Genomic DNA, 9,871 nt, shown 5'->3' with positions numbered 1-9,871 from the left:
TTTGCTTTGTCATCCCGTGCTGCCTTTTGAAATCTTCTATTCAACTCTTTAGTATCTTGAATTCTTCCCTGTGCTTTGGCTTCTCTGCACTCCAGTCAGAAGAGAAACTGCCCCATATCAACATGTAAATAGCAAGTCCAAGTATTACGGGCAAGTAGACATACACTCTTAACCGTCACAGGATTCTGCAACAGATGATCTGAAAGGAATTAAGGAAACATTTCCTTTCTGTTTTCTGGTTTAGCTTCAACTATAGTTTTCTTATTCTATCGCTTATTCCATAGCATGGTAATTATTGTTAGATACTGTGAAGTGTGACCCATAGCAACCCCATGAACACTGTCCTATCCTGTATCCTCCCCATACTCTTTGATACACTTAAACCTACTGAAGCAATCAATGTGTCAAACCATTTGGTTTAGGGTCTTCCTTTCATTCACTGACCCTCCACATTTCCAATTATGAGGTCCATCTCCAAGAAATAGCTTCTCCTAGCAACATGTCTGAAGTATGTGAGATTAAATTTTATCATCTTTGCCTTAAAGGAGTACTCAGGCTGCACTTTATCCAAGATATACTTGTTTATTGTTTTGGCAGTCCTTGGGATATACACTACTCAATTCCAACACCACAGCTCAAAGGAATCAGTTCTTCTGTCATTTTTATTCATCATCCAGTTCTGAGATGCATAGCAAGTGATTGAAAAGACAATCACACTTCATAGGGTGGAGGGCTAGTACAAAAAAGGAAGACCCTTGATGAGATGGATTGATTCAGTGACTGGGGTAATGAGGTAGGTGCATTAGAGACAAGGTTAGCGCATGATAGAACAAGGACCAGAGCTGTTGTATATAGGGTCGCTTTGAGTCACAAATGACTTGACGAAATATAACAACAACGATTTCCACATTCCGTAGGATCACTTTTCTTAAGAATTGAAATAAATATGGATCTCTTCCAGTCAGTTGGCCAGAGAGTTGTCTTTCAAGTATCCTGGTAAAGACTAATGAACACAGCAAGGGCTGCATCTGTTAATTAAAACATATCAATCAATATCCCATTGATCCCTGAGGTGATTTTTTTGCCAATGCCTTCAGTATAGTTTCCATGTCCTATTATCATTGACTCATGTTCACATGGCACTTCCTGAAATTTTTCAGTGTCTATCAATTCTTTATGTATAGTGACTCTCTGTATTTTCTCCATTTTCTTTTGATGCACTCTATCATTCAACAGTTTGCCCATAACATACTTCAGTATTATGAGTTGAGGGTTAACTTTGTTTCTAAATGTTCTCAGCTTGAGAAATGCCAAGTTCTTCTGTTTTTATTCTCTAATTTCAGCTCTCTGCACATTCCATTATAAAAGTTTTCTCTGTCTTCTCAAGCTGCCTTTTGAAATCTCCTGTCCAACTCTTTTACTTCAGTATATTTTCTCTTTATTTTGGCTTCTCAATGCTCCAGTACAATTTTTAGAGTCTCTTTTGACATTCATTTTGGTTTTTTCCCTTGTAATAACTTTTTGCTCTCTTCATGATGATAGCCTTAATCATCCCACAACTCATCCAGTCTTCAGTCCTTGGTGTTCAATGCTTCAAAGCTATTCTTAAGCTTACTTAAATTCAGGTGGATACAATCAAGACCATTTTGGTTCTCATAGACTCATTTTCATTTTATTCAGCATTTCTTTGAATTTGCACATGAATAGTTGATGGTCCACAGTCGGCACCTGACCTGGTTTTAACCGCTAATACTGAGGTTCTCCAACAGTTCCTTCCACAGATGTAGTCAATCTGATTTCTATGTAGTCTGTCAGGTGGAGTATGTGTGTAAAGTCAACATTTTTGTTTTTTAAAGAATATATTTTTGAAGATTAAATCACTGAACATACAAAATTCTATAATTCTATTTCCAGCCTCATTTCTGTCACCAAGCCCTTACTTTCCCACTACTATGCCTTCTTCATTGCTTTCAACTGTTAAATTCCAGTCACCAATTATAATTAACTCACCTTGATTACATATTTAGCCAATTTTGGGCTGTAAGATTTGGTAAAAAATTTTCAATTTCCCAGTTTGAATCCACTAGATTCTCTTCTGGAGAAGGAGTGACAATCTCCTCCTGTACCAGACAGATCCAATTTGACGGTACACACAATAATAAAATAAATTCTTTAAAAAAAATCCAATTCCCTCCTTTTTGGCTTTAGCTATAAGAATGTGTATCTGAATAATAGCTTTGTTAATAGGTCTTTCTTGTATGTGTATAGATAATATCCTATTTCTCACAACATTGTACTTCAGGATAGAGCTTGAAATTTTCTTTTTAACTTTGAATGCAACTCCATTCTGTCTGTTTTTTCATTCCCAACATAATATACCCTTTGATTATCTGATTGAAAGTGCCCAAAGCTAGTCAATTTCATCTCATTAATGCCTAGCATGTCTATGGTCATATGTTCCATTTTATTTTTCACAAATTCTGGTTTTCCAACATTCATAGTTCATGCTTCCTACATTCCATGTTCCAATTATTAAAATATATTTGCCACTATTTTTCCTCATTTCTACTGACTTTCAAACTGGGCTCTAATTTTAATACTATAACTATCCATGTTCTTCAACTATGCATAGGGTTTTCAGAGGCCTTCTATTTAAAAAGTGGATGGCCAATCCTACTGGGAGGATATAAGAAGTGGATGGCAAAACCTGAAAGACTGTCAAAGTGTTCTGGCTGAGACTCAAACTGTTGTTGTTGTTGTTATGTGCCATCGAGTCGTTTGAAACTCATAGCGACCCTATGTACAACAGCCCTAAACCCTGCTCTATCCTGTGCCAACGCACTGCCTCTGACACACCCATCCCGATTATCCCAGTCACTGAATCAATCCATCTTGTGCCGTCCTCCACCCTCCCAAGCATGATGTCCCTCTCCAAGGACTCGTCCCTCCTTGCAACATGCTCAAAGTATGTCAGACGAAGCCCCAGAATCCTTGCCTCCAAGGAGTAGCTTGGTTTAACCCTCTCTAGGATGAATATGTTTGTTTTCTTGGCAGTCCAGGGCTCATTCAATACTCTTCTCCAGCACCACAGCTCAAAGGCATCAATTCTCCTTCTGTCCTCCCTAGTCATTGTCCAACTCTCTGATGCATAACAAGTGATTGCAAAGACCATGACCTGTATCAGAAGCACCTTACTCTCCAGAGAGACACTGTTGCTCTTGAGTACTTTAGAGAGGTCCCTAACAGCAGACTTTCCCATGGCAATGCGCCTTTTAATTTCCTGACTGCTGGTGCCAAGAGTGTTGACCATGGAGCCGAGCAAACTGAAGCTGTGAACAATATCAATCTCTTCGCCATCCATCTTGATGCTATGAATTGGTCCAGTGGTGGGAATCTTTGTCTTCTTGACATTGAGCCTCAGTCCATACTGAAGGCTGCAGTCCTTGACACTCTGCAGCAAGTGCATGAGGTCCTCCTCAGTTTCAGCAAGCAGGGTTGTGTCATCTGCATAACGCAGATTGTTAATAGATCTTCCACCAATCCTGATGCCACAATTCTCATAGAGCCCAGCCTCCCGGATAATCTGTTCTGCATATAGGTTGAAAAGGTATGGAGACAGGACACATCCCTGGTGTACACCCTTCCCTATTTTGAACCATGCAGTGTTACCCTGCTCTGTTCTGACTACTGCCTCTTGGTCCAAGTATAGGTTTCGTATTAGCACAATTAAATGTTCTGGGATTCCCATTCTTCTCAGAGTCAGCCACAGTTTGTTATGAGCCACACAGTCAAACTCCTTTGCATAATCAATGAAACACAGATAGACATTCTTCTGGTATTCCCTGTTTTCAGCTAAGATCCATCTAACATCAGCTACAATATCCCTAGTACCACGACCCCTTCTAAACCCAGCCTGGACTTCTGGCAATTCTTTGCTGATGTGCTGTTCCAGTCGTTTTGGATAATCTTCAGTAGAATCTTGCTTTCATGTGAAATAAATGATATTTTTCTGTAGTTTCCACACTCAGTTGGGTCACCCTTCTTTGGAATGGGAACAAATATAGATCTCTTCCAGTCAGTTGGCCAAGTGGTTGTTCTCCAAATTTCTTGGCACAATTTGGTGAGCACATCCAGGGCAGCATCTGTTAGCTGAAATACTTCAATTGGTATACCATCTAGTCTGTCTTAATTTGAAAGCTCTACTAAAGCCCCTGTCAACAATGGGTAATCCCTGTGACATTTGACACAATAGTGGCATAACTTTTAGTATGACAGCCACCCGCAAGTTACCTCAGTACAGTAAACTGACAGATAAGTGCATTACTAGTTAGAATAATTAATTTCTCCAATACAACAAATTTACAACTTAGTGTTTTACCTCTAATAGTAAATCAGGCGTACAAATATCATATTACCAGATGCAGTTGAAGCCTACATAGATGTGGCAGGATTTGGTCCTGGGAAAATATCAAAGTGTTCTGGCTGAGACTCATGCATGCTGGGGTAACATCTCAGATGTGAATATTAAGATCAAATAGAAGTCTCTGCTGATTTTTTTTATGCCGGTGCTTCACACAAGGATCAAAGCCCAGATGCCAGAAAGGCCAAATGACTGTTTATGGAAAATAACCCCACAACAACCCAAAAGCCAAACTTCAGGGTCTCAGCTGATTTATAGGAGGCTCTAGCCAGCAAATGGTTATTGACAAAAAAAGAAAAGAAAGCAAGCCCAAATGCTGTCTCAGCTGTTTTTAATAGGAGGCCTTAATCAACAATTGATTGTTGAGCAAAAAAAGCCCCAGCATGGCAATTACATTGTCATAAAATATCATTCACAATAAAGAAATTTATACATGTTTCAATAGACAATTCTATTGCTCATATTTCCTCTCTCCTTTGTGAAAAACTTGATACATAAATGAAAAAATAGTAATGTATCTTGTTATACTTCTTAAACATGAAAAATGAATTTAATAAAATTTTGAAGTCTAGATTAATGTAATTATTTGAGCGTTTCATTCACCCATTGAACATTCTTGCCCATTATTCTTTTGAATTCTGTAGCAGAAAGTTCAATTAAACTTTCCAGCATCAGGAAATCCATTCATTCTTTGTTTTTACCACTTTGGCGGGATGATAGCTCGCTTTGGTTTTATGTAGAGTGTGAGATTGTCTACTTCCTCTGTGCCATTGTTGTGATGGAGTTTTCTTGCCTTGAGTACTAGATGGTCCTGGGTCTAGTGACCTTGGCTGGGAAGCTCACTGCTTCAGAGGAGGGGAGGGTAACTGCCTAAAGACTTCTCTGGTCCCTGAGATCAAGGGAAGACTTACTTCAGTTGGAAGCTCAACCTTTCAGGATGGACAAGGAGGGCAACTCATCCTGCCTGTCGTTCTTCTTCTCTAGTCCTGAATCAAAATTCTCTGAGGTTAGGGATCCCACTGAGATAGGAGTTTGCTGTGACTGTGGCCTTTCCTCTTTGGTTCCCCAGCTGACAAAAATGTTTTCCATGGCTGGGGAGCCCACTGAGATGGAAACTCATTATGCCTCTGTCCTGAGGCTGTCTGGAAATTTGTCCTGGCTGGGAACACATTTAGAAGAGAACTTGCCTGGTTTCTACCCCTTCTTCTCTGATCCTGCTGCACAGTTCCCTCAGTTCCTACTCATTTCATTGTAGCTGGGAAGCCCAAGTGGAAGGTAATTCATTCTGCATCTGTCCTAGGGATAGTGGGGAAATTCTGCTCAGGACAGGGAACCAAAAAGGAAGGGAAGTCCCTTTGTCTCTGTCCTGGACAGAGCCCTGCTATGTCTGGGGACCACACTGGAAAGGAAACTGGATAAGAACTCACCCTGCTTCTGTAACACCACAATTTAAAGGCATCGATTACTTGGTTTTCCTTATTTATTGTTCTACATACATTTGCATATGAAGCAATTAAATGACAGGGTTTTATTGCTATCATTTTGTTGAGTTCTTTTTGGTGTTGTTGCTAGTTACTTTGGTCCATACTGCTTTCTGTGGTACCTCTGTAAGAAGAACATCTCTCAGTGTTTCCTGAAATGCTGGTCTTGCTTTTACAAACTCTTAGGTTCTGTTTTTCTAGGAATATCTTGATCTCTCCTTCATATTTGATGGATAATTTTTCTGGGTACAGTATTCTTGGTTGACAGTTGTGTTATTTTGAGTGTTGATACATGTACTTCCACAGTCTTCTAGCTCACATTATTTCTGTTAAGAAACCGGCATTTAATCTTATCTACTCTCCTTTATAGGTTACTTTTCGTTTCTCCCTTGCTGCTTTCAGAATTCTCTCCTTATCTTTGGTTTTGGCAAATTTAATTTGTGGCTTGTTGTTTTTCTTTGTGGTTTTATATGGTGTTTGCTCAGCTTCTTAAATATTCTCTCATTTTTCATTATTCCTGGGAAGTTTTCCTCTCATATTTCTTCCACAACTTTTTCAGTGCTTTTACTTGCTTTTTCCTGTTGTGGTATTCTGATGATGTGCATGTTATTTCTCTTGATGGAGTCCCACATTATTCTTAGGTTTTCTTCTATTTCCTTTCTCTTTGATTCTGCTTTTTTTGCTCTAGCAGATCACTGGTGACAATTGAATTTCACTGGTTCTATGTTCCATCTCTTCAACTCTGCTCATGTGTCCCTCCATCATGTTGACAAACATCTGAAACATTGGACCTCATGTTTTGGATCATAGTTTATTGTTTTTCCAGAGGCACTAATGCCTCATTTGTTTTATCTTCATTGTTATGGATTGTTTTTTTAAGCTCTTCATGGTTTTTTTCTTGCAGTATCTTGGAATTCTTCAAGTTTGTCTTTCATCCATTGAAAATATTCAATCATTGTTCTCTTAAATTATGTGTCAAAAAGTTCCATCAGACTTTCTGGCTTCAGGAAATCCATTGATACTGTGTCACCCTTTGGGGGGTGACATCTTGCTTTGCACTTGTGTAGTGTGTGGAATAGCTTGCTTTCTTTGAGTCATTGATATGTTCTTGATCTGAAGACAATGCTCTAGAAATCAGTTGGGAAGCTACCCCACTTGTGCTTTTCTCTGAACTTCTGACTCAAGGGAAAGTTTAGTTGAGGGCCTATGAGCGCAGCCTCTTGTAGGAAAGTCAGATCAAGGTGCTATGGATTAAAGGCAAGCTGACTGAATGGATGTGTATTCACAGGTGTGGAACAGAATTGGGGGCTGGGCAGGCATGAGGTGGAGGGTCAGGATACCACAGAGGTGGGTCAACCACTTGTGGGACCTAACTCAGACCTCAGCTGTCCAGGATTGCTCACAAGTGAGGTTCCTACTAAAATTCCAGCTGTCTGTCTCCCACCCAGCAGCTCTCACTCAGTGGTCTCTGCTCAGAGGCCCTTACCCAGGTGTCCTGGGTCCAGTGGGGCCCAAGAAGACTGTCAAATTTCCACTGACCCACTTGCTACTGGCCAGAATGTGGTATCCACAAAAGTTCAGTCAAATTCCCATTGTCCCTCTCACTCTTGAGTGCTCTTCCAGGCAGTTGAGGGTACCTAAGAAAACTCATACAAATTCCTACTGTCCCACCCATTCCTGGGCAGTTGGCAGGGCCCAAGAAAACTCAGCCAATTTCCCACCTGTAGGCTCACTCTTGGGTGCTCTCCCAGGCAATAGGAATTGCCCAGGAAAACCCAGTCAAATTCCTACCGGCCTGCCTGATTGTGGCCAGTCGGAGGTGGCACAAGTAAACTCAGTCAAATTGCAACAGACCCACTCTCTCTTAGTGAGGCTTAAGAGAACTCAGTCAGTTTCCCACTAACTTTCTTTCTCCTGCTGGGTGGGTGCCACAGCAGCTCAGCTGGTGGCTTTCAGCTTTGGTTGGGTCCATGGTGTGGCCCATGACACAGCCCTATGGTCTTGTAGCTCTGAAACTAATTGTTTCAACAAAAGTTCTGATTCAAATTCCTACTATCCACATCACACCATGTCACTTGGTCTCTGTGAGGCAAGAACGTCTCTCTAGTGGCCTGTCTCTATGTAGATTGATGCTTCTACTGCTCTTCACACTGCTCGTTCTACCGCCATCACCCTGGAATCTGGATCTCATGTTTTCTTTGTAAAAGCTTTCCCTATTTTTGTGGGGAGAAAATCATAAAGCTATTTTATATTAATAAAGGGGTCTTTTTGTTATGAGTATTATTTGTTTTTGGATCTAGGAATATACTGAGTCACTGTATTGAAAGGAATTGGAAGACACAGAAGAATTTCATGAAACAACATATGAGCAAGAGCCTATGGTGATGAAAGAAGAAGTTCAGGCTGCTTTGAAGGACATGGCCAAAAATAAGGCTCCAGGAATAGATGGCATACCAATTGATATATTTCAGTTAACAGATGCTGCCCTGGACGTGCTCACCAAGTTGTGCCAAGAAATCTGGAGAACGACCACTTGGCCAACTGACTGGAAGAGATCGATATTTGTTCCTATCCCAAAGAAAGGCGACCCAACCGAATGTGGAAACCACAGAACAATTTCACTGATTTCACATGCAAGCAAGATTTTACTGAAAATTATCCAAAAATGACTGGAACAGCACATCAACAGAGAACTACCAGAAGTCCAGGCTGGTTTCAGAAGGGGTCGTGGTACTAGAGATATTGTAGCTGATGTTGGATGGATCTTGGCTGAAAGCAGGGAATACGAGAGGAATGTCTATTTGTGCTTCACTGACTATGCAAAGGCATTTGACTGTGTAGATCATAACAAACTGTGGCTGACTCTGAGAAGAATGGGAATCCCAGAACACTTGATCGTTCTAATGCGAAACTTATACTTGGACCAGGAGGCAGTCGTCAGAACAGAGCAAGGGAACACTGCATGGTTCAAAATTGGGAAGGGCGTACGCCAGGGATGCATCCTATCTCCATACCTTTTCAACCTATATGCAGAACAGATTATCCGGGAGGCTGGGCTCTATGAGGAGAAATGTGGGGTCCCGATTGGTGGACGATTTATCAACAATCTGTGTTATGTGGATGACACAACCCTGCTTGCTGAAACTGAGGAGGACCTGAAGCACCTGCTGCAGAGTGTCAAGGACTGCAGCCTGCAATGTGGATTGAGGCTCAATGTCAAGAAGACAAAGATTTTCACCACTGGACCAATCGGCAGCATCAGGATGGATGGTGAAGAGATTGAGATTGTACACAGCTTTAGTTTGCTTGGCTCCATAGTCAACAGTCTTGGCACCAGCAGCCAGGAAATTAAAAGGCGCATTGCCATGGGAAAGTCTGCTGTTAGGGACCTCTCCAAAGTGCTGAAGAGCAGTGGTGTCTCTCTGGAGACTAAGGTGCGTCTGATACAGGCCATGGTCTTCGTAATCACCTGTTATGCATCAGAGAGTTGGACAATGACCAAGGAGGATAGAAGGAGAACTGATGCCTTTGAGCTGTGGTGCTGGAGAAGAGTACTGAGAATACCATGGACTGCTAGGAAAACAAATAGATTTGTCCTGGAGAGGGTTAAACCGGGTGGCTCCTTGGAGGCAAGGATTCTGAGGCTCCGTCTAACTTACTTCGGACATGTAGTGAGGAGAGACTGGTCCTTGGAGACGGACATCATGCTTGGGAGGGTGGAGGGACGGCGCAGGAGAGGAAGGCCCTCTACGAGGTGGATTGATTCAGTGACTGGGATAATTGGGATGGGAGTGTCAGAGACAGTGCGATTGGCACAGGACAGAGCGGAGTTTAGGGCTGTTGTACATAGGGTCGCTATGAGTCGCAGGCGACTCGACGGCACATAACAACAACAAACAACAACAGTTTTACTGATGCGATTACTCTTGATATTTAAATTTATGCTATGCCCCTTTTTCAAGTATTCTTA

Source organism: Elephantulus edwardii, unplaced genomic scaffold (assembly GCF_000299155.1).
Source record: "Elephantulus edwardii isolate Elephantulus edwardi_28Jun2011 unplaced genomic scaffold, EleEdw1.0 scaffold00184, whole genome shotgun sequence".
NCBI classification, from domain to species: domain Eukaryota; kingdom Metazoa; phylum Chordata; class Mammalia; order Macroscelidea; family Macroscelididae; genus Elephantulus; species Elephantulus edwardii.
The sequence above is the reverse complement of the archived record's forward strand: the minus strand, read 5'-3'. Positions refer to the sequence as shown.